Genomic DNA, 25,222 nt, shown 5'->3' on the forward strand with positions numbered 1-25,222 from the left:
GAACCAAAGAGAAGACACAAATGATCCGTGTCAAGGAGGAGACCAAGACACAACTACAGGTTCTACAACATCAAAAGAAAAATAAGAGAATATTACCATCAAGTTTATGCTAATAAATTCAACAACTCAGACGAAACAGACAAATTTATAGAAAGACACAAATTGCCAAAGCTTGATGAAAAAGAAATGGAAAACGTGAATACCTCTGTTACACTGAATTTGTCTTTGAAAGATTTGCCTAAAGAGAGCTCCAGACCCAAATGGCTTCACTGGTGAAATTTACCAAACGGAGTAAGGAAGGTAACACCTATTATACACAAACCTCATAAGCAAAATTGAAGCAGAGAAAAAACATCCAACCTGTTCTATGTTGTCTGCATTATCCTTATACCAAAGATCTTATAAAAAAGAAAAACCAGAAACCAATATGCCTCATGAACACTGATACAAAAGTTTTTGATTCAAGTAGCAAGTTGTATCTAACAATATTTTAAATGGTAATGTACCATGACCAACAACAGTATAACACTGAACATTTAAAAATCAATCCACGGGCGTCCGGCGCTGTAGCTTAGCAGGTAAAGCTGCCGCCTACAGTGCTGGCATCCCATGTGGGCACGGGTTTGAGTCCTGGCTGCTCCACTTCCGATCCAGCTCTCTACTATGGCCTGGGAAAGCAACAGAAAATGGCCTAAGTCCTTGGGCCCCTGCACCTGCGTGGGAGACCCAGAAGAGGCTCCTGCCTCCTGGCTTCGGAACGGCGCAGCTCCAGCCATTGTGGCTGTCTAGGGAGTGAACCAGAAGATGAAAGACACCTCTCTAGCACGCGCTCTCTCTCTCTCTCTGCCTCTGCTTCTCTGTAACTCTGCCTTCCAAATAATAAATAAATAAATCCTAAAAAAAATGATTATTTATTTGAGAGGTAGAATTACAGGAGAGAGTTTGAAAGACAGTGAGAGAGGTCTTCCATCCACTGGTTCACTCCCCCAAATGGCTACAACAGCCAGAGCAGAGCCACTCCAAAGCCAGGAGCCAGGAGCTTCTTTTGGGTCTCCCTCGCAGATGCAAGGGTCCATGCACTTGGGCCATTCTACGGCTTTCCCAGGCCTTAGCAGAGAGCTGGATGGGAAGAGAAGCAATTGGGACATGAACCAGCGCCTATACAGGATGCCGGTACTGCAGGCAGAGGCTTAGCATACTACGCCATAGTGCCATCCCCTCTGGCAGTTTCTTACAAGGAAAACACACTCTTACCCAAAATCCAGCAATCATGCTTTGGTATTTACTCAAGTACCTGAAAACCAATGTCCATGCTAAACCTGCATGCAGATGTCTAGGACAGCTTTATCCATAACTGTCAGCATTTGGAAGCAACCAAGATATCCTTCCGTAGGTGAGTGACTGAAAATGGGAGGCAGCCATACCGTAGAGTACTACTAAAAAGAAAAGAGTTACCAGAAAAAGACATAAAGGAAAGCTAAACACACATTACTAGGTGAAACAAACCAACATGAGAAGGCTACAACGTTACGACATTCTGGAACAAGTAAAACCATGCAGGGAGTATAAAGACCAGTGGTTGGGGCTGGCATTGTGGCACAGCCGGTAAATCCCCTATCTGCAATGCTGGCATCCCATATGGGTGCTGGTTCGAGTCTAGATGACTCCACTTCTGATCCAGCTCTCTGCTATTGGCCTGGGAAAGTAGCAGAGGACGGCCCAAATCCTTGGGCTCATGCGCCCACAAGGGACACCCAGAAGCCCCTGGCTTCAGCCTGGCCCAGTCCTAGCTCTTGGAGCCATCTGGGAAGTGAAACAGCAGATAATAATCCCTCTCTCTCTCTCTGTGTCCCTCTCGCTCTCTGCCTTTCAAATAAATAAAATAAAACTTAAAAAAAAAAAAAAAAACAGGCCGGCGCCGCGGCTCACTAGGCTAATCCTCCGCCTAGCGGCGCCGGCACACCGGGTTCTAGTCCCGGTCGGGGCGCCGGATTCTGTCCCGGTTGCCCCTCTTCCAGGCCAGCCCTCTGCTGTGGCCAGGGAGTGCAGTGGAGGATGGCCCAGGTGCTTGGGCCCTGCACCCCATGGGAGACCAGGGAAAGCACCTGGCTCCTGGCTCCTGCCATCGGATCAGCGCGGTGCGCCGGCCGCAGCGCGCCGGCCGCGGCGGCCATTGGAGGGTGAACCAACGGCAAAAGGAAGACCTTTCTCTCTGTCTCTCTCTCTCACTGTCCACTCTGCCTGTCAAAAAATAAAAAAATAATAAAAAAAAAAAAAACAGTTCTTGAGGAGCACGGGTGGAGGAATGATGATTTGGCGGAGCACACATTTTTACGGAAGTGACAATCATGGAGGATACGTGTCATTTGCCCAGACTCACAGAATGTACAACACAAGAAGTGAGCCTCCATGTCAGTTATGGGTCTGTACGATAATGATGTGTCAAGGTGGATTCATCTCGGTAATAAATGTACCACTCCGGGGGGGGGGGGGGGGGCTACTGATAACAGGGAAGGCTATGGATGTGTAAGAACAAGAGGTATATGGAAGATCTCTGTACCTTCCCTGCAATTCTGCTGTGAATCTACAACTGCTCAAAAACATTGTCTTTAAAAAAAAAAAAAACAATCTGGGGCCTGCACTGTGGGCCGCCACCTGCAGTTCTGGTGTCCCATATGGGCACCAGTTCGGGTCCCAGCTGCTCCACTTCTGATCCAGCTCTCCGCTATGGTCTGAGAAGACAGCGGAAGATAGCCCAAGTCCCTGGCCCCTGCACCCACATGGCAGACACAGAGGAGGATCCTGGCTCCTGGCTTCTGATCCGCATAGCTCTGGCCATTGCAGCCAACTGGGGAGAGAACCAGCAGATGGAGGACCTGTCTCTCTCTCTCTCTCTCTCTCTCTCTCTCTGCCTCTCTGTGTAACTCTGACTTTCAAATAAATAAATAAATCTTGGGCCGGCGCCGCAGCTCACTAGGCTAATCCTCCGCCTTGCAGCACCGGCACACCGGGTTCTAGTCCCGGTCGGGGCGCTGGATTCTGTCCCGGTTGCCTCTTCCAGGCCAGCTCTCTGCTGTGGCCCGGAGTACAGTGGAGGATGGCCCAAGTGCTTGGGCCCTGCACCCCATGGGAGACCAGGAGAAGCACCTGGCTCCTGGCTTCGGATCAGCACGGTGCGCCAGCAGCAGCGCACCAGCCGCGGCGGCCATTGGAGGGTGAACCAATGGCAAAGGAAGACCTTTCTCTCTGTCTCTCTCTCTCACTGTCCACTCTGCCTGTCAAAAAAATAAATAAATAAATAGATCTAAAAAAATCCATGTAATTCATTATATTGTATTAACAGGTTTTTTTATTTTTTATTTGTGAAGCAGAGAGTGAGAAAAAGCTAGAGAGTATGCTCCTATCCACTGGTTCACTCCCCAGATGCAGGCAATGAATGAGGCAAAGCCATGAGCCACGAACATGACACCCACATGGGTGCCAGGAACCCAATTACGTGAGCCATTACCACTGCCCCCAGGGTCTTCAGTAGCAGGAAGCTAGAGTCAGGAGTCAGAGCTAGGAACTGAACCTAGACATTCCAACGTGGGACACACACATACTAACCTTCAGGCTGTCTGCTCCCTTAACAGATTTTTTAAATATTCAAGTCATCACCTTAATGGATTCAGAAAAAGCATCTGATAAAGTCCAATTTCCATTACTGGTAAAAATAATAACTAAGATTTAGAAGAGAAGTTCCTCAACTTGACAGAGGCATATACAAGAAAGTCTAGAATTAACATCATTCTTAGTGGTAAAAAACTGAACGCTTTCCTCCTAAGACCAGGGAGTCAGCTCTCACCTCATCCTTCCACACTGGATGGTGCAAGATGGCAAATAAAACAAAGCAAAGGGCAGGGGCACATACAAAGCTTACAGTCACAGATGAATGATCATTTACAAAGAAAATACTAAAGATCTACAAAAGAGCTTCTACATCCATCCATAGTGAGTCTGGAGAGGTCCAATTACATATAAAGTAAGCTTTAAAAATCAAGCATATGTTTATATACTAGGCACAAGAAATCAGTAACTGAAACTTAAAATACCATGACATCAGCATCAAATATTGTGGTATCAAAGAGCAAAAGATGTGCAGGAACTATATTCTGAAACCTGTAAAGAACTTCAGAGAGAACTCTTCAAAGACCCAACTAAGTGGGAAGACTGATGGATCATGGATCCAAAAACTCACCATTACCAAGATATCAGTTCCCCCACAACTCACTTATAAATGCATCGCAACCCAATTCAACATCCCAGAAGACTTTCTTGAAGACATTACAAGCTGACTGACCTAAAATAAACACCAAGTAATAAAACTGAAAGACGTATTGCACTGATGCCAAGAGTCATACAGCGACAGTAATCAAGCAACTGTGGAATTGGCACACAGACCACTAAAAAAAAAAATAGAGTCCAAAAATAAGCCCGTGTGTTTGTGTTCAATTAATTTGCAACTAAGGTGACAAAGAAACGGAATTAGGTGGGGCCAGCACTGTGGCATAGTGGATTATGCCACTGCCTGTGACACTGGCATCCATATAGGTACCTCTACCTGTGGCGCTGGCACCCCATATGGACATCGGTTCAAGTCCTGGCTGCTCCACTTCCCATCCAAACTCCCTGCTAACACACCTGGGAAAGCAGCAGAAGATGGCCCAAGTCCCTGGGCCCCTGCACCAAGTAGCAGACCCGGAAGAAACTCCTAGCTCCTGGCTCCTGGCTTTGGATCAGCTCAGCTCCAGCCATGCAGCCATCTGGGGAGTGAACCAACAGATGGAAGACCTCTCTCCCTCTCTCTCTCTCTCTCTCTCTGTGTGTGTGTCTCTACCTCTCTCTATAACTTTTTCAAATAAATAAAATAAATCTTAAAAAAAAGAAAGAAAATAATGTTGCTGAGTGGAAAAAAAAAGTCCAGACAAGAAAGAGTGCCTACTATATGAGTCCATCTGCTTAAAATTCTAGAAAATGCGGCACTCACTTAAAATATGTGCAATTTTATACAGCACTTGTGCATCCATAAACCATCAACAAAGCCCTCACAGTGCAAATTAGAGCAATCAGACATCATGGCCCACCTACCAGAATGACTTCTAAAAATTTACTTTTAAAAAATTACAAAGAATATTTTGTATGGTAAGGACACTATCAACTAGACTCTCACTCATTCTGGCAATTCAAAAGGGTACAGCCACTTTGAAAAACAGTTTGGCAATTTCTAATAAAGCTAAACATATACTTTCCCATGATCTTGCAATCCCTCCCCTAGGTATTTACCCAAGAGAAATGTGTGCACTAGCACACAAAGGCCTCACATTAACATTCTTAAGAGCCAGAAAGTAAAAACAAGTCAGAGGCCTATTAACTGGTGGATGCCTAAACAAACTGTGATATACCCATTTGTAAAACAGGAAACAATTCAAACTTCAAAAGATCTTTCAGAGAATGGAAAGAGAAAATGAAAAAAATGTTAAGATATAGCAGGACAGTATCACATTAATCCATGGTTATTCAAAAAGGCAAGAACTGTGACAGTGGAAATGGAAAAATAAGTCACAAATCATACAGTATATGTAAGCCTTCTAAATCTGGCTTGTTCCACTTAGAAAAATGCTTTTGAGATCCATCCATTTTGCTGTAAGCATCTGTGGTTCATTCCTTTCATTGTTCACTGCTGGCATATTTTAGTGTTGGTATTAGCATACCTCAATAAAATCAACTCTTTTTTAATCCCAAGAAACTAACATACAGCAAAACACAGGTAATTTTCAGTCAACTTTTATAAAGGTATCACTCTGACCTCATAACATATTCTACATTCAGCTGTGGTAGAAGGGAAAGACCACACAACACAGGCTCAGAGGCTTGAGATTTTAAATCAGATCCAGAGCACCTTACCCTTTGGTAAAGCAAAGGTTTCGAAACACACAAACCTGCTTGTGAGGACGGAAAGAGGGAAAAGCTTTGAAAACCATAAGGGGTGAGAGTATTTATATGAATCACTGCTTATTCAAGGAAGCAAAAGTTATCGAGAGTACAAAAATACTCCCACATGCACTGACCACTTGTAAAACTGGTCCCTGCTCAAACATCCTGGGTCTGCCTCTTGCTAGCTGTGTGACCCAAAGACAATTCTCCCGTCTGCAAATGGAGCTTACCACGTCCTAGAGAAGTGAGTAAAAACAACTGTGTGTACAGCACTTGAATTTAGCGCCTGGCACATGCTAGGTGCTCTAATGAGGAAAATATTACCCCACCAGACCCGACACCAGCCTCCATCCTGCCCACCCAAGGCATTAGTGAACTACATCACGGATTCTCACACTTTCAGCGGACAACGGAACCATCTGAAGAGTGCCATTATTTTTTAAGGAAACACTTTAGAAGAAACTTGGGTTTACAGAATTACTACAGAGATAGTACAGAGAGTTCTGATATACCCTGAAGATCCAGTCCACCCTACTATTAACATCTTACTGTGGGACATTAGTCAGCCAGGTCTGGGCCAGGCCAAAGCCAGGAGCCAGGAACTCCATCGGCATCTCCTATGTGCATGACAGGGCCAAATACTGGGGCCATCTTCTGCTGCCTTCCCAGGTGCATTAGCAGGGAACTGGATCAGAAGCGGAGCAGCCCGCGTTCCCACATAGGAAGCCAGGATGGCAAGCTGCTGTTTAACTGGCTGTGCCACAATGCCAGCCCCTCAGCCCTAGATATTTTAATGATAGTAGGTAGGTGAGGCCCAAAATCTTACATTTCTAACATGTTCTCAAAGGTTGTTGATGGGGCCAATCTGAAAATACATTTGGAATAGCACTGGGCTGGAACTGAGACTCCAAAATGTCAGATACAGAAGCCACCACCCAAACGTGACTACCGAGTATTTGAAAGGTGGCTAGTATAAACTGAGGAGCGCTCTAAGTGTAAAATACACCTCAGATTCCTAAAACTTGGTACAAAAAATACCTCACTAGTACTTTCCATGCTGATTACATGTTAAACAATTTTTCATATACTGAGTTAAACATTTAGTTATTTCATTTTCATTAGTTGTTTATCATTTATAATATGACTAGTAGAAACTTTAAAATTCGCAGATAGTTGCCACTGTATTTCCACTGGACAGCAGTGGTCTGTGGTGTGAACAGAACAGCATCGATGTGACAGGGAGGTGGGGGTTGGGGTGGTCTGCCAGAAGCATAGGTGATTCCTATGTACATTAAAATTTCAGAAGCACTCAGCGCTGTGGCGTAGTGGGTAAAGCCACTGCCTGTGGCACCGGCATCCCATATGGGCACTAATTCAAGTCCTGCCTGCTCCACTTCTGATCCAATCCCTGCTAATGTGCCTGGGAAATCAGTGGAAGATGGCCCAAGTGCTTGGACCCCTATACCCACTTGGGAGACCCAGAAGAAGCTCCTGGCTCCTGGCTCCAGATTGGCCCAGCTCCTGCCATTGCAGCCATATGGGGAGTGAACCAGTGTAGGGAACTGGGGGATCTCTCTCTGTCTCTCCTTCTCACTCTGTAACTCTGCCTTTCAATTTAAAAAAAAAAAAAAAAAGTAAAGTTTGTGAAGCACTAGATTAGCAACAAACAGGGGAGTGGGATTAGCAACATCAGCATTTGGCAGTTCCATTCAGACAAAAAGCTAATAAACAGCAAAATGAAACTGCAGGATATTGATAAGTCCACGAAGAAATCAAGGTGATAAGGAAATGACTGAATCACAGTAAAGCCAGCCACCAGAGAGGCTCTAGATCAATCACATCAGTGAACCAAAGAAAAGAGAAACCACAGGAATGGTGGCCAAAGGTTCCTCCAAAGAGAAAGATGTGAAAAGAACGATTTAAGGTGTAATGATCCTATGTGATACTATGATACTTTCTCACATCTGACTTATTCCACATAATAGTGCATATTTGTGGGGGCTGGCATTGTGGCACAGAAGGTTAAGCCTCTGCCTGCAGTAGGATGCCAGTCAAGTCCACAATGCTCCACTTCCACTCCAGCTCTCTGCTAATGCACCTGGGAAAGCAGTGGAAGATGGCCCAAGTCCCTGGGCCCCTGAACCCACATGGGAGACCTAGAAGCTCCTAGCTCCTGGCTTCAGCCTGGCCCAGCCCCAGCCATTGCAGCCATTTGGGGAGTGAACCAGCGAATGGAAGATCTCTCTCTCTCTCTTCTTCTGTTTTCTCTGCCTTTCAAATAAATAAATCTTTCGTTTTAAAGTGCATATTTGTGCCAATGATTAAAATCGCTAAACACAAAACAGGATGAAAGTTTAATTTCCCTTTCCTTTCCCACTATTATAAAATTGGAATGCCCATCATCTCAGTGAAGTAAAATGCTAGTTTTACTACTTAATGACTATACAGATCACCATTATTCATTATTTTAGTTTAGTTTAAAATCTTGCCATCCTGTTGTTCTCAGTTACATCTCTTGCATAACTTAAAGAACCTAAATTTGGAAAGCTCACTTTCTATCAGCCTATGGAGAAAGGCACCGTGCAGGGACCGGCCTTTGGCCTGGTGATGAAGACATGCAGATCCCCTAACAGAGAGCCCAGATTAGACACCTGCTCGGGCTCCAGCATCCAGCTTCCTCCTAAGGCACACGGAGAGAAGCAGTGTGAAGGCTCAGGTACTGGGGTTCCCAACACCATGCAGGGGACAGGGACTGAGTTCCTAGATCCCAGCTTCCACCTGCCCATGAGGCTGCAGCCATTTGGGGAGTAAACCAACTGGTGCGAGCTCTCTCTTTGCCTCCCAAATAAATAAATTAAAAAAAAAAAAAAAAAGGGATGAGCACACACTTTCTAACTGGTAAAAGGCTAAATGAGTAACCATAAATAAGATGCTATTTTTCTACAGCACTGAGTATTTTCGTTAGCGCCTCACAACTGGTGTGGTAAGTAGAGGATGGCAAAATACATAAAAGATGGTTGATAATGGCCAAAGAACCTGTGCAGGTGGCCTTAGATTAACCAGTGAGTGGGCAGCTGTCTGCAGCTTCTATATCTGATGAAGTATGACGAGAAGCCTATCAATAAACACTGGCGTTATTTGCAAGGAGTCCTTTAAAAATTCGTGGAAATGAACATAACGAAAACTGCAGATTTCAAAAATTTTTTGCACCAAAATAAACTTACTCTTTATTCCACTTTTCCAAGAACTTCCTGAAGCACCCTCATAAACTCAGGTGTGAATCCACCTAACCCATTCCATGACATTGCGTTGCAGTTATTTTTGCCAACAAACGCGTCCAGAGCCCAGGAGCAACACGCAGCAGCAGCTGGCACGGACAAGCACCTGCCCAGCCCGCCCAGCTCTCCCACACCGCACGGCACGGCCCAGGCCCAGGCCCAGGCTCACCCTTCGCCGCCTGTGTCTAGACCCCGTTTCCGAGGCGATTGTACAACAAAGAGAAGAAAACAGTGCACCTGCAGGCAGCCAGACTCCCGGCTCGGAAAACAGCCCCGATCCAGGAATCCACCCTCTCTTACCGATCAGGTAAGCAGAGATAGAGACAAATAAATACGGCTCCAGGCCACCACGCCCCAACTTTGCAGGAGCACAGAGGCGTGGCCGGGGGGGACAGGGGACTTGTTTAACACGCTCAGTGTCACACCGGCAAGTCCCCCGCTCTGCAAGCCGGACTGGCCGCAGGCCCAACCAGAACCCCCGCGCCCCTCGCCTCGCAGGCGCCTCCCTCCACCTTCTCGCCCCTGGGGCATGCGTGCCCAACAGTCAATGAAATCGACTTCCGTGTGTCCTCACCTAGCCAGAAGGCGCGAGAGCGCGAGCCGCCTGGACACGCACCGTGCCAGCCCCGCACCCCGACCCCCGGGACGAAGGACAGCGTCCCGCCACCGTGCACACACCCCGCCGAGATTCTGCGACAGCCCCTGCCTCACCCCCTGAGGCCCGAGCCTCTGCCCCGCACGTCGCGGCCGCGCGTGGCCGCCCCCTTCGCCCAAGGTCTGCGCTCACGCCGGGACAGGCACACAATCGGAGACCCCGGGGCTGGGGCAAGGGCCGGGCGCTGGTCCCCACGGCGGGGTCTTTTTGTGTCTGATTTTTTTTTAAACCAAGGACTTTGAGGGCTGGCAGGGGACGAGACGCCCGGTGCCCCCCGCAAGGTCGGGGATCGCCCCGCACGCCCCGCAGCGGCCTTTCTCTCCCACACACACGGACTGGCGCGCACCCGGGCAGCCTGCCTGCCGGGGGCGGGGCGGGCGCTGCCCGCACACAGGAAGTCGGGGCACCCAGCGGCTGAGGAGACCCAACTTGGGGCCATTTAAACCCGCCGCCGCCTCAGCCGCAGGGCGGCCACGGCCTCCGCCTCCGGACCCCGCAGGAGCCGCCCGGCCCGGCCTCCGCACACCCCACAGCACCCCCGACTCCACCGCCCGCGGCGGGCACAAGCCCGAGACCCCGGAGCGCCTTTGTGCAACGCCCCGCCAACCTCCGCGGGGACGCGCGCCCCGCCGCCTTACCGAGGACTCCGCGCGGCCTCGCACCAGGCGGCCCCCCCCCGCTCTCCGGCCGGCCCCGCGGCTGCGGGACGCCGAGGCAGCCCGCAGAGCGCTCACTCGGCGGCGGCCGCGGCCGGCGCGTCCCCGCAGGCTGGTCTCCGAGGGAGGGTAAGTTCCAGGGCACGTCGGAGCGCGCCGGCGCGGGGGCGGGGCGGGGCGGGGCCCGAGGGGGCGGGGCGGGCTCACGTGACCCGCGGCGGGGGCGGGGCGGGGCTCATGTGACCGCCCCGGCAGCCGGGGCGCGCGCGGGGTGGAGGCGGGCATGGCGGGGCGGAGGGGGCGCGGAGCGGCGTCCGCACTTTGTAAACGCGGAGTGGGACGCGCGTGGGGAGAGCGAGGGAAGGGCGCGCGCGGAGCCCTGAGGGTGGCAGGAGTGGAGCTCTGGGGGGGACCGCGAGGCCGTGGGCCGCTTGCCCCTCTAGGTTCGTCGTTCGCCGGGCCTGGAGCACGCCCGGGGCTGGGCGGGGGGGATTCTCGAAGGTGCCAGGCGCAGCCTGGGTGGCAGAGATGGCCGTCTGGGGACCGCCGTGCGGGGCAGCGGCGGCGGAGACCCCGCCCTCGGCCGTCCAGGGGGCCACCGTGGCTTTGTCCGTGGGCATCCCGGGGTGCGGGGCTTGTGCGTGGCAGCCGGGAGTCCTGGGCGCTGCAGAGGGAGCGATCCCGTGGCACGAGGCGCTCTGCCGGCTGGAACAGGCATCGGGAAGCAGACCTGGCGTGTGCCATTGTGGCCTCGCCCGCCTGGGCCCCGGCCGTGGAGGAGTGACAGCGCTGAGGCCTGGGCCTCCTAGGGAGAAAAGTGTTAGGACTTCCGAAACCGCGCGTTCGTGGACTGGCTGTTGGTCGTGCCTGTTCCGAGGCCGGGATGAAACGTTAACAATACGGGCCAGAAACGGGGCGTGGGGTTGGGAGCCAGGCCGAACTCTCAGTTGTTCTTGAAAGCATCCAGAGAACCCCACCCCCACCCCATGGTGGCAAGACTGACAGCTGTCACTCACAGCCTTCTTGTTAAACTGAATCTGATCTGGGACTAAAGTTTCGAGATCGCCTCCTTTAAAGACGCTGAGGATAAAACTTTGGCAAAGCCAGGCTGAGACCGACTGCTCTGGCTTTGCACCTGCTGCTCCCTTTCCTGGGCATCCACCTGCTCTGTCCTGCTCCGTGGCTAACACGGGCCCTTTTCCACTCTCTTATTCAGCAGGTGGAGTATTTCCGCTGTACGCTTCTGTAGCTGTTTTCCACAGAAACCCCTTGTGATCTCTTTCTAAAACCAAGACAAGGACACATTGCAAAAAGGAAGTCATGCCCTGATAGGAAGTGCTGATAGCCTTATCTCTCCTACTCCCCAAACCTGAAATGGGAACCATTGGTTTCAGGGATAAAATAGAACCAAACAGTTTGCATACACTTGCTGATCTGTCTGTAACTCCATTTCCTCTTTCACAACCTAATCTCGGCTGATACCACAATGCCCACAGTATGCTGATCATTACCAACAGCAGATGGAGTCAGATAAAAAGAGCTCTCCATAGTGTGTTGTTTTCGAAAGGGCCTGATGGAGAGCTATGAAATCATATGCAACATTGCCTGTAGTTAGCTTTTAAATAGCACTTGTAGCATATGTCTGGCGCCTGTACTCGGGATCTCAACAGATCATTTTCAGGATTTTGACATTTAAATGGCTTCTTACCGAAGTAGCAGAGAGTTCCAAAATGTAGAACTCCATGTAAGCTCCGCACACAAGCAGGAATCAGCGTCTGCTTTGTTTGAGTATATATCCTAGCTGCCCCAAACCACTTGACACGCATTAGATGCAGAAGAAATCCCTATTAAATGTATTTTTGAATGTAAATGGACTCTGCAGGTTGCTGGAAAAACTTGTCCCACTTTCTAATTCTTTAATAGGTAACCTACTTTGCATTGTATATTTTTAAATGAAAAAGCATTAAATTGTATCTGGCATCACTACTTTGGCTAGGCTACAGTGAAACAGGAATTTGGCAAGATCTATCAAAATTACAAATGCATATATACCCAGAACTTCCCATTTCACTTCTAGGGATTTATCCATTAGCTGTCTATCCAGACGTGAGAAAGGACAAGATATTGCTTATGGCATTCCTGAGACCAGCAAAAAGTCAGGCGCAACCTGAATATCCAGGACACTAGTTAAATTATGATGCATCTGGATATTTGACCATTATGCATCTGTTAACTGAAAGGAAAAAAATGTGAAAGTTCCTCTGTGGTTTTTAAAAAAGATTTATTTATTTCAAAGGCAGTTAGAGAGAGAGAGAGGGATCTTCCACCTGCTGGTTCACTCCCCAAATGTCTGCAATGGCCAGGGCTGGTCTGAGCCAAAGCCAGGAACTCCATCCTGATCTCCCACCCAAGCAGCAGGGGCCCAGGTACTCGGGCCATCTTCCCTTGCCTTTCCTGGTGCATTAGCAAGGAGCTGGATGAGAGGCAACAGCTGGGACTTGAACCAGCGCTGTGATACAGGATGCTGGCATCATACGGGCTTAATCCACTGTGCCACAATGCTGGCCCCTCTTTTGTGCTTTAATGTTAAGATTTTTAAAGTGGAAAAAAGCACAGAATAGTGCTTGCATATGCATTAAAATGAACCTGCTGACTGTTGGGGTATGAGAACTGGATGGAAGGCATGAAAGATAGACTTCCCAGTATATTCCTATTTAAACTCTTTGACATTTGTACCATGAGAATGATTTACCTATTCAAGAAGTTCAGATGTGTAATTTAAAATTTCCCTGACATCCTAAAATTGTAAGTTGTTTTCATTCAGTTCAGGTTGAAAACTTTCTTAATACTGATTGATAATTTAAGACTGAGATACTATGTTTACCTTGAGGCTTCACATACGTCTTACCTAATGTACATAAATTTTCAAAAGTACTGTATATACGTTTCTTGATGTGAGAGCCTTGGCTGCAACAAGTCCTGATGACTTGGGTCCTCTGTTTTAAACAATAAAAATTAGGGGCTTCTATTGGGTACAGTAGGTTAAACCGCCACCTGCAAAGCTGGCATCTCATAGGAGCACCAGTTTGAGTACTGGTGGGCTCCGCTTCTTATCCAGCTCCCTGCTAATGTGCCTAGGAAGGCAGCAGAGGATGTCCCAAACGCTTGGGCCATGCCACCCACGTAGGATACCTGGGTGAAATTCCTGGTTCCTGGCATTGGCTTGGCCTAGCCCTAGCTGTTGTGGGCATTTGAGGAGGGAAGCAATAGATGGAAGACACACACACACATATCTCTCTCACACACACACATTCTCCACATTCTCTCCCTCTCCCTGTATGTGTAACTGCCTTTCAAATAAAAATAAATCCTTAAAAAAATAAAAATTAGAATTTCATGGGGCCAGCACTGTGGCACAGCGGGTTAACACCCTGGCCTGAAGCGCCGGCATCCCATATGGGCGCCAGTTCTAGTCCCCGCTGCTCCACTTCCGATGCAGCTCTGCTGTGGCCCGGGAGTGCAGTGGAAGATGGCCCAAGTCCTTGGGCCCCTGCACCCGCGTGGGAGACACAGAGGAAGCTCCTGGCTCCTGGCTTTGGATCGGCACAGCTCCGACCGTTGCAGCCGTCTGGGGAGTGAACCATCAGATGGAAGACCTTTCTCTCTCTGCCTCTGCCTTTCAAATAAATAATAAAATATTTAAAATAAAATAAATAAAATCTTTAAAAAAATTCATGGACCACTTGTTTGTCTACTAATTAAGGTCAAGAAAACCTATATTTTGGGAAAAACACTAAAGGCGTGTGTTTTCTGTGTGTGTTCACTTGCCCACTTTGTAACATTAGCTGCCTCCTGCTTCCATGGGCTACACAGATACCCTGTAAGTGATTTTGCTGATATGTTTCAGTATTATTTATAGACTTAATTTCCAGAAGTCTCAGTGAGAATTATAATCATCACTGCAGTAGCAGTCAAATTTATGTAACACCATCTCTTAAAGGATTTTAAGAGCTTATTAGTGTGTGTTTGTGTGAAATCTCAATTTTCACCATGTCGATTCACGATCAGCTTTGTAACATACACTGTAATTAAAGTATAGGCATAAAAGAATTAGTCCTAAAGAGCTGATACACAAATTACCACGTGGAGTGTTTTTCCAAAATTTTACAACCCAAATACAAGAAAATTACTAATTGGCGTTTGAACTGAGACTATTTAGTAAGTCAGTCAGTTACTCAGATCTAGTTTCATTCAGTGTAATTTTATCTTTTAAGTCAAATCCGCACTCATTTTACATGCAACTCAAATATAGGCACTAAAGAAATGACCTTTGAAGTAATAAAAATTGGTCATCAATAATCCATTATTTAAGCCTATTTACACTGCAAGGAAGACATCGACTATTTGTCACAATTAGGCAGTAAGTAGGGCAGTGGTTCTATGTGAAGCCATGAAAATAGAAATGAAATTTTTGATTCCAAAATACAGGTGTTTTGCTGATACACCTCTGCTCTCTCCACTTGTCCTGCAGGTTCTAGCAAGTATATGGCAATGAGGAGGTTTGCAGAGAAAACTTTGGTGGATGGACGTGATTCGGTACAGCCAATAAGAGCACGCAAACAAATCGCATCATTGAAATCCACACGGTGGGTCTGTTGGGGAGGGAGGGGGAATCCAGGGGACCCTGTAGCATCTGCACCTTGCCAGCGGGACCCCATTTCCTTTCTACAGTCTGTGCTGGCTTGGGTTTCAGAAAGAGATCACAGGGTCTTCGGCAGGAAGAAGCGTCAGCAGCACACAGCTAAAATCGTTTCCAAAGCAGAAGTCGGCCTGTGCTAGGTGGTCGGGAAACAATGAGGGTCTGCCAAGATTTGTCCACTCTTAATGTAAAGGTGATTTGTGTTAAAGGGCTTACAGATCTGTGCAGGTGGCAGATGAAAATACACCTCTGTGCTTGTGTGGTCCTCCAGAAGCCGATCTTGATGCAGAGATTAGAATCAGGAAGTTTGGGCGGTGAAGGAAGCCCCAGCCTTGGGAATGAAGACATGAGACCCCGGAACGAAGGGAGCAAGCTCCAGCCACGCTGTGCAGCTGCAGCTTAATCGCACTGGGGAAATTCAGGAGCAGGGGACAACAACCTCTCTTCTGTTTTCAAAGGAAATACAGCAGCCTTCAGCTCAGCTGCAAACCTGACGTCGAGAGATTTTCAAAATACATGTGCGGGACGGAGCTGGCTGTCATACTTGCGTTTTCCCGAGAGGGATTCCCACAGCTTCTCAGGAGCAGGGGCCCCTCCTGTGTTTAGTTGAGCGTGGCTTGCAACATGCACGCTGCCAGTCACCCTTATGATTGCTATGGGACTGGTGCGAGGGATCAATCTTGGAGAATGTCCGCCATTCACTACGCAGGGAAACAGAACGATGTGTAAAATATTCCAATGCACCAACACCTTACTGCTATAGGAAATAGGACCTGGTCATTTCCCAGTATCAACTGAGTTGTGATCTTGTGGCCGCAGAACTATCAGATCCACTGGAAGTCAGCTGTAGGACAGTACCTATGGTCCAAATAAGTGAAAACCAAAAAATAAAAAGGGAAGGAGGGTAGTGTATGGGAGGCTGGTGGTGCTCAGAACAGAGTTCGCCACAAAACTTTTCCTTGATCCAGAGTTCTGATGAGTTCAATGGGTGTACTGGGAGGCACTGACAGCAGACAGGGTCAGGGCGTCTTGTCGCCTCCCCTGCCTGCCTTTGAGGTTCCAGCAGTGGCTGCTCACCTCCACGATCCGAGGCCCCAGGAACAGCTGCTCTGTCATGGTTCCCGCTCCCTCCAGGCTCTGTAACATTGGGCTTTCCTCCCCCATCTGGAGCCCAAGGGCTGGAACGGCTCCTCGCTGTCCTGGTCTCTGGGTGCCTTGCTAGCCCCTTCCTGGTTTCCTGAGCCTGCCCACACCGCTGAGAATAATCCCGGCATTATCTTTGCTTCTGTTAAATTCACTGGAGTGGACTTTTTCCTGACATGACCCTGACTCATACACTTTGTTCATTGTTTTCCTAACATGTCTTTGTCAAATGTGCATCAGAAATTAGGATTCCAAAGAGTCTCTCAGGAAAAAAAAAAAAAAAAGTCATAACCGGCATCCTCAGACCAAGTGACAGGAAGAGGCAAAAACACCGTATAAAAAGCAGCAACAGCTGGGCTGGCGCTGTGGCGTAGCCGGTAAAGCCACCGCCTGCAGTGCCAGCATCCATATGGGTGCCAGTTTGAGTTCGGGCTGCTCCTCTTCTGATCCAGCTCTGCCGTGGCCTGGGAAAGCAGTGGAAGTCGGTCCAAGTATTTGGGCCCCTGCACCACGTGGGAAACCGGGCAGAAGCTCCTGGCTCCGGAGAGGTCCAGCTCTGGCTGTTGCGGCCATCTGGGGAGTGAACCAGCAGATGGAGAACTCTCTCTCTCTCCTCCTCCTCCTCCTCCTCCTCCTCCTCTCTGTAACAGCACCTTTCAAAAAATAAATAAATCTTTAAAAAAAAAAAAAAAGGCAGCAACAGGGATAGGCATTTTAGCAAGTTAACATGCTTGGGATGCCTGCATCCAATACCACAGTTCCTGGTTACTCCACTTCAGATCCAGCTTCCTGCTAACTCACACCCTGGTGGGCAGCAGATAATGGCTCAAGTACTTGGGTCCTCCCACCCACATGGGAGATCTAATGGGTGGGGTTAGAGGATTCCTGCCTCCCAGATGGGTTTCTGGCTCCTGGCTTCAGCTGGTCCAGCCTTGCTGTTGCAGCCACTTGGGGAGTGAACTAGCTGGTGGAAGAACTCTCTCTCCCTTTCAAATAAATTTTTTAAAGATTTTATTTATTTATTTATTTATTTATATGAGAGGTAGATTTATAGACAGAGAGAAAGGTCTCCCATCCACTGGTTCACTCCACAAATGGCTGCAGCAGCCAGAGCTGCGCCGATCCGAAGCCTGGTGCCAGGAGCTTCTTCCTGGTCTCTCACGCAGGTGCAGGGGTCCAAGAACTTGGACCATCTTCTACTGCTTTCCAAGGCCATAGCAGAGAGCTGGATCGGAAGAGGAGCAGCCAGGACCAGAACTGATGCCCATATGGGATGCCGGCGCCGCAGGCAGAAGCTTTAGCCCACTACGCCACAGTGCCTACCCCATCAAATAAATAAACTTTTAAAAGGCAGGAATAGAGAGATTCGAGACATACCCTGTTTGAAGTATTTAGTGAAGGCATTTCAGTGGTCTTGGAGGTCGTTGGACTTTTTGGAATGTACCTTTTAATGACTCCATGCCGAGGCCCTATGGAAGTAAGACTAATTTTTACTAAAAATTCAGGTTTGCTGGGAAGCCCTTCAGCTCCTGACTGCTCTCACTGATGGCTGTAATCCCAGGAAAGGAGGGAGAGGAAGCCTCGTCTCGCCTTGGGCAGGTCCTCACATGCTGCAGCTGGCATACACATTGGCACACATAAAACCAGCCCGCTGGCCACAGGTGCTGGCTCATCTCGAAGGTATTCCAATGTGTTTCCTCAAATTCTAACTTTTAAAAAAAATAAAACTTGTTATTTCCACTTTCATATCACTCATTCTAATTTCTAAAAATAGAACCAATGGCACCATATGTCCATCACCATTGGCTAAAAGAAAAATTTTATGTAAAGCAATGAGTTGGATCTAAATAGGGTAGCCTATCTAGTTAAGAGAGAATAAAAGTCTTGAAATCAACTTTGCATAGTTATGAAAGAACTTTAATCATTAAAATTACTAAGATTTTGGAAGGGGAAAAAATTTTCCACTTTCAGGGAACACTACTACATCTGTTGATATTCTCATGGCAGCATTTAGATAGCTGTCATGGCAACCATAATTTAATCCTACAGCAGGGACTTGGAACACCCAGGCACCCCAGGAAGTGGGGAGAGTGATTCAGCGGGCGGCACGCTCCTGTCCTTGTGAGTCAGGAACATAGCAGTGCTCTCACTCAGCCTGGCTTCAGGCACCACTAGGCAAGGTACAAAGTGCACCTGCCACGTGACCTGTGGCGATTTCCACCGGAGCAGAGCGTGAGCTGCATGAAGGACTCCCGCAGAGCTTACCTTCGGTGGCTCTGAGACCCGTTTTCAGCTTGTGACAAACGTGGAGCCGTCCTTTCTCTCCTTTCTGCCTTTGAAGCAAATCATCTTTGAGGTGTAAGGTCAGGAAGAAGGTGAAACATTGAATGGTTCTTTTTACTGCCTTATCAGTTTTGTGTGAAAGGTAACAAGAGAAGAGGTGTACAGGAATGGCTAGAAGGAGACATTTTTCATCTTCATTTCCAGGCATAACATCACCAGCCCTGCACTTGTCAGGACTACCAAGTTCAAATCTAGAGTTGCGGAAAAGCTCCTTTGCTTTGCATATTCGTGAGCTCTGTGAGCTCAGCGCGTCTTACGGCTCTGAAATACCTGTGGAGTGTTCTCAGTGGGCTAAAGCCCACGGTGATGGACATATAGTGCCTACTACAAGTAGGCAAATGACTTGGCTTCTCGAAGAAAGCACCTGAAGAGTTCTTGCCTTGCAAAATTTCTTAGCATTTTTTTCCTGCTCTATTAACTTTTTTCAAAGATTTATTTATTTATTTATTCATTTATTTATTTTTAAAGTCAGAGTTACAGAGGCAGAGGAATCATCTATCTGCTGTTTCATCCATCTGGCCACAACAGCCAGGGCAAGGCAGGCCAAAGCTGGGAGCCAGGAGACAGGAGGCTCCACCAGATCTTCCACATGGGCACAGGGGCCCCAACACCACTTGGGCCATCTTCCGCTGATTTCCCAAGCCATCAGAAGGGAGCTGGATCAGAAGTAGAGTAGCCAGGACTTGAACCGGCACCTATATGGGATGCCAGCACTGCAGGTGGAGGCTTTACCCATTGTGCCACAGAACAGGCCCCAATTAACTCTTATTATTTGTGTATATGCATGTGTGTAGAGTGCAAGAGAGTTTTGTATATCCAAACATACACTAACTCCCGTTTAGGTTGGGGAAAAATATTTGAAAGAAAGCAAAAGTTGTATAGGAAGTTGCAGAACTTGTGGGAGGAACAAAGGAGAACACCCTGTCTTTTGGTTTCGACAAATTCTATGCCAGTGCTCCATCTGAGCCGGGAGCTGTGCTGGCGCTGCTTATGATTACATCTTGAACTCCGAACCATTTGAAAGTATCTGCGAATACAGTTTCCCACACAAATAAGCCAGCTTGCCTCCCCAGTCTTTTCTGAATACCATTCTCCCATGTACTGATCTTGAATGTCCTTAGTTACAGTCCGCGTCATTTCTGCAGAGTTCCACACACTTTTCCTGCGGCGGTTAACTTGACAAGAAGGCTGGATTCCCTTTGGTGAGGTGCTTCTCTCCAATGGCCAAGATTCCAGAGCGGCTAACAGACGGATTTCCTCCCCGGTTAATCAGCCCGGGGAAAGGAGCTGGCACTCTCTGTCAGACTGGTTCCACTTCATTTCCGCCACCCTCCTCTCCCGGCTGTTTGCCTTGCAAGGGTGAAGCGAAAAAGAGGCCTCAGTTAGATTAAAATCTGCTCCTTCATGCTGGTTTCTTAGACTTTGAGAAGCATGCTTGCTAACTTTCTATCCCCTGGATGGAGAGATGGAGGCTGGAGGAAGACTTCTGGAGGGGCTTCAGGACCCCCCCCGCCCCCCCCCGCCCCCGCCCCCCCGGTTAGCAATCAAGCTCTGACATTAGTGAGCAAGGCCGTGTTGGACAAGAGTCACCTCAGCTATAGCTCTCACTGCCTCCATTTCTTCCCCTGGCAAAGGGTTGGAGTGGAGGATTCGAATATCCTGGATTCGAATATCCCAGTATTCTCTTTATGACCTCAAGATATTTAACAAAGGAAGGCATCTTTGATTCTTGGCATATTTTAAAGTAACGTTCACCGCAATATAATAGTACTTAACACTCTTTCATCTTTAAACTATTTTTCTCTTTTGATCTTCGAAATATCCCTTGGGTAGGAGTTGTTATTCCTGTGTTTCTGATAGGGAGACTTGAAGGTTCCTTAATGGACCAAATGAGATAGGGTCCTTGTCTGCACCTGAGTCCCATTCACTGACCCCAGGCCCTGTGTTGACCCCCACCAGTGCAGAGAATTGTTCAGCTGATCTACCTCCGCTTTAAAGTCCCAGAAACTGTATTGCTGAACTCTTCTTGAACTTGTAATCACAGCCAGGAGAACAATGGCATGTGTCGATTGGCACTGTGGTGCAGTGGATTTACCCACTTCTTTTGATGCTTCTGATGCCGACATCCCAAACCAAAGCACCAGTTCAAGCCCCAGACTGTTCTGCTTCTGACCCAGCTCCCTGCTAGTGCACCTGAGAAAGCAGCCCTTGGATCCTGCCACCCGCATGGGAGACCCAAATGACTCCCTGGTTCCTGGTTCCTGGTCCCTGGCCCAGCCCTGGCTGTTGCAGCCATTTGGGGAGTGAACCAGCAGACGGAAGAGCTTTCTCTCTCCACCTTTCCAATACATAAATAAATCTTTAAAAAAAATAATTGTAATGAAATACTAACCTTTCAGAAATTGGCTACAGAATAAATGACGAATTAACTATTATATCACTGAAATATTCACAGAATTAAAAACTTGGGCTTAATGAGTTAAAGGCACATCTAATTAAATCATTTTAAAAGGGAGACCTGGAAACCTGGAATGGTAACATTCTGTGGAACCACCATGGGTCCACAGCTACTCAGGGTGAGATGCATTCCTGGTGTTATATGGGGAGTTGTTTGAAAAGTGATCAAAGGGCTGGCGTTGTGGTGCAGGGTGTTACGCCACAGCCTGCAACATAGGCATCCCATGTGGGCGCCAGTTTAAGTCCCAGTTGCTCTGCTTCAGATCCAGCTCCCTGCTAATGCACCTGGGAGAGTAGCAGAAGATGGCCCAATTACATGGGCCCCTGCCACCCACATGGGAGACCCAGATGGAGTGCCAGGCTCCTAACTTCGGCCTGGCCCAGCCTCTGCCATTGCAGCCATTTCGAAGTAAACCAGCAAGTGGAAGTCTCCCTCTCTCTCTCTCTCTTTTTCTCTCTCTCTCTCTCTGTAACTTTACCTTTCAAATAAATAAATCTTAAAAAGAGGTAGAGAAGAAAAGTGGTAAGAATTGAACAAATGCAATATGAAAGTAAGTGTTGGGTTATGTAAAGAAACAGGGCCATCTGACCCTGTGAATGAACTTTTATTGCCTTTTGTACAGCAACAAAACCACTTATCACTTATCTTTCTTGCTGTTCCTGTATTTTCCCTCCATCTTGCACTTTAACTGCTGAGTCTGGGATAACCTAAAAGGGGAAGAAGAGTTCCCAAGCCCTTTCTCTGGGCAGTGTTTGTTGGTTCGCTGTGTGAAGAGGGATAACACAGACCCCAAGAGATGAACAAAGGATAGGGTGGACAATTCACAAAAAAGGAAATCAGTTGTTTAACAAGCAGTGGGGAAATGTCAGATCTCAGTATTAATCAAAGATACTGCACACAAAAGCCATAAAAGGGACCCTTTCCCAAAGTGTGTTTTATGATAATACTCGACAGACAACAGGGTGAAGCCTGGTTCCTTGCCTGGTTCCTTACATAGATGTAGCTCTGCTAAAGAGAGAATTGGCAGTGAAGCGGCATTGTGGTGCAGTGGGTGGTGGGACAGCCACATGCGTATCAGACACAGTGCTTGGGTTCTGATCCAGCTCCTGCTGATGTGCACCCTGGAAGGTAGCAGAAGATGGCTCGAGTGCTTGAGTCCCTGTCGCCCACCTGAGAGACCCAGACGGAGTTCCTGGCTTCCTGCTTCAGGATGGCCCAGCCCCAGCTATTGTAGGTATTTGGGGAGTGAACCAGCTGATGAAGGATCTCTGTCTGTCTGTCTGTCTCTCCTCCTGCTCTGTGTCACTGTTCCTTTCAAAGAAATATAAATAAATAAACTTGAAGAAAAAAAATCATTTAAAAATTGGTGGTGATACAAATCAAAATTTAAACACTGACTTGTTAAGTGCTTTTTGAATTAGTAATTCCACTTCTGAAAAGTCTAAACCTTACAAGGGTTTTGTATAGACTAAAGCAATGATCACAATAACTATTTTTATTAGCAAGACACTAAATCAACATCCGGTAATAAATTACAGTGTGGCTCATCCTACCAAAACGTTGTGAAACCATTAAAATTAGTTCATGAAGTGTTGCTAACCAAACGGGAAAATTCTCTTGTTATCATGTAATGTGCAGAATCAGGTAATGAAGACCATGGAGTGGGTGCACATTATGGTGTGGTGGGTTGGCTGCTGCTTAGGATTCCCTCAGCCCATGTCAGAGTGCCCAGTAGTAGGCGTGGCTACGCTGTTGTGATCCAGCTCCTTGCTAATCCACCTGGGAGAGGGTAGAATAGGTGACGGCTCAAACACTTGGGTCCTGCCACCCACGTGGGAAGCCCAGGTGGGGTTTCTTGCTCCTGGCTTTAATCTGGCCCAGCCCTGGCTACTGCAGGCATTTGGGGAGTTAACCAGCAGGTGGAAACTCTTTGTCTCTCTGCCTCTCAAATAAATAAAAATAACTTTGAATAAACATTCAGAGCAAGAGAAAATAGCTAATGAGGAAGAAAATATTTTCACATAAAACTTATCAAGGAAGAGAATTGTACAGTAATTTTGTGCTGGAGCCACTGAATTATTTGTATGAAATAGCATAGCACTGTGTTAGATTTGTATTATACCTCCTAAAATCAAAACCACCAAATAGGTACAGTCAAGTAAATGGGTTTTAAAAGAGAAGTGCAGGCCGGCACCGCGGCTCACTAGGCTAATCCTCCGCCTGCGGCGCTGGTACACCGGGTTCTAGTCCTGGTTGGGGCACCGATTCTGTCCCGGTTGCTCCTCTTCCAGTCCAGCTCTCTGCTGTGGCCCGGGAGGGCAGTGGAGGATGGCCCAAGTGCTTGGTCCCTGCACCCGCATGGGAGCCCAGGAGGAAGCACCTGGCTCCTGGCTTTGGATTGACGCAGCGCGCCGGCCGTAGCGGCCATCTGGGGGGTGAACCAACGGAAAAAGGAAGACCTTTCTCTCTGTCTCCCTCTCACTGTCTAACTCTGCCTGTCAAAAAAAAAAAAAAAAAAAAAAGGAAATAGAGAAGTGCAAAGTGTCAATGGCATCCATCAGGACTTGGTGGAGAGGAAGAGAAATGGCCTGTAAGCTTCATCAGCATTTCCCCGGCGTCCCTTCCTCCTCTTTTTTTTTTTTTTTAAGATTTATTTATTTATTTGAAAGTCAGAGTTACACAGAGAGAGGAGAGACAAAGAGAGAAAGGTCTTCCATCCGATGGTTCACTCCCCAATTGGCCACAACCGCCGGAGCTGCGCTGATCCAAAGCCAGGAGCCAGGAGTTCTTCTGTGTCTCCCACGTGAGTGCAGGGACCCAAGGACTTGGGCCATCTTCTACTGCTTTCCCAGGCCACAGCAGAGAGCTGGATTGGAAATGGAGCAGCCAGCATGCCGGCACTGCAGGCGGCGGCTTTACCCGCTATGCCATAGCTCCGGCCCCCCTTACCCCTTATTTTTGCCTAAAATACTCTGAATTTGTGACTTCTGTTGGGAACATGCAGTATCTTCTGGGGACGGCATCTGATGAACTCTCCTTGAATATCAGCCTCCCCACTCTATCAGATGATCTGTAATACGTGATTCTGAAAACAAAACAAATGGGGCAGCCCCCTTGGCTCTGAGATGTTGCTCTAATAAATCAAAGCCGAGTGATGTAGCTGACCCCTGTTATGATGGATGTCATTCGCTCCTAGAGAGCCAGGTTTCACAATCCATTATTTATCCTCTTCTCCTGGGAGTCATCATTCTTCCCCACGTGACCACACTGTGTGCTGCCAGCCCTTGGCGTGCTTGTGCCCTGCACTGTTTTGTCTCCATTCCATTCCTCCAGCTCACCCTTTGTGGATTATTGCCATCTGCTGGGAAAACAGGGCTGACGACCAGATGGCAGCTTTGAAGTTTCTGCAAGTCAACTGAAGTCATTTTCATCAGCGGAAAGTGCACTGAGGTTTGCTGCATATTTTGGGGCTCCAGGGCAACAAGCACCTTTGTCTTCCATTTCTCTTAGGGACGTCTGCAGTGAGTTCAGTGGATGCATCAATTTACTGATTTTCTGTAGAGGCCACACAGGAATAGCACTTAAGAAAAAGTGGGGCCATGGCCGGCGCCGTGGCTCAGTAGGCTAATCCTCCGCCTAGCGGCGCCGGCACACCGGGTTCTAGTCCCGGTCGGGGTGCCGGATTCTGTCCCGGTTGCCCCTCTTCCAGGCCAGCTCTCTGCTGTGGCCAGGGAGTGCAGTGGAGGATGGCCCAGGTGCTTGGGCCCTGCACCCCATGGGAGACCAGGAAAAGCACCTGGCTCCTGGCTCCTGCCATCGGATCAGCGCAGTGCGCCGGCCGCAGCGCGCTGGCCGCGGCGGCCATTGGAGGGTGAACCAACGGCAAAGGAAGACCTTTCTCTCTGTCTCTCTCTCTCACTGTCCACTCTGCCTGTCAAAAAAAAAAAAAAAAAAAGTGGGGCCATATTTTAGGTAACTCTGTGATCACAAGACAAAAATGAGAAAGCAGAGCTACAA

At 48.1% G+C, this 25,222-nt stretch overlaps 1 protein-coding gene and 1 pseudogene across 8 annotated transcripts in view; one reads left to right on the top strand and one right to left on the bottom strand.

The window, feature by feature from the left end:
* ARHGAP12 (Rho GTPase activating protein 12) overlaps positions 1–10,684 on the bottom strand; it is a 133,516-nt gene extending 122,832 nt beyond the window's left edge. For all 8 annotated transcript variants that reach the window (XM_070056093.1, XM_070056092.1, XM_008268008.4 and 5 more), the window contains exon 1: positions 10,545–10,684. The gene's annotated coding sequence lies outside the window, so the exon portion shown is untranslated. The remainder of the gene's footprint in view (positions 1–10,544) is intronic.
* The window catches only part of LOC138844904 (uncharacterized), a 74,649-nt pseudogene that overhangs the window by 11,503 nt on the left and 37,924 nt on the right, over positions 1–25,222 (top strand).

This window comes from Oryctolagus cuniculus, chromosome 13 (genome assembly GCF_964237555.1).
Source record: "Oryctolagus cuniculus chromosome 13, mOryCun1.1, whole genome shotgun sequence".
NCBI lineage: Eukaryota > Metazoa > Chordata > Mammalia > Lagomorpha > Leporidae > Oryctolagus > Oryctolagus cuniculus.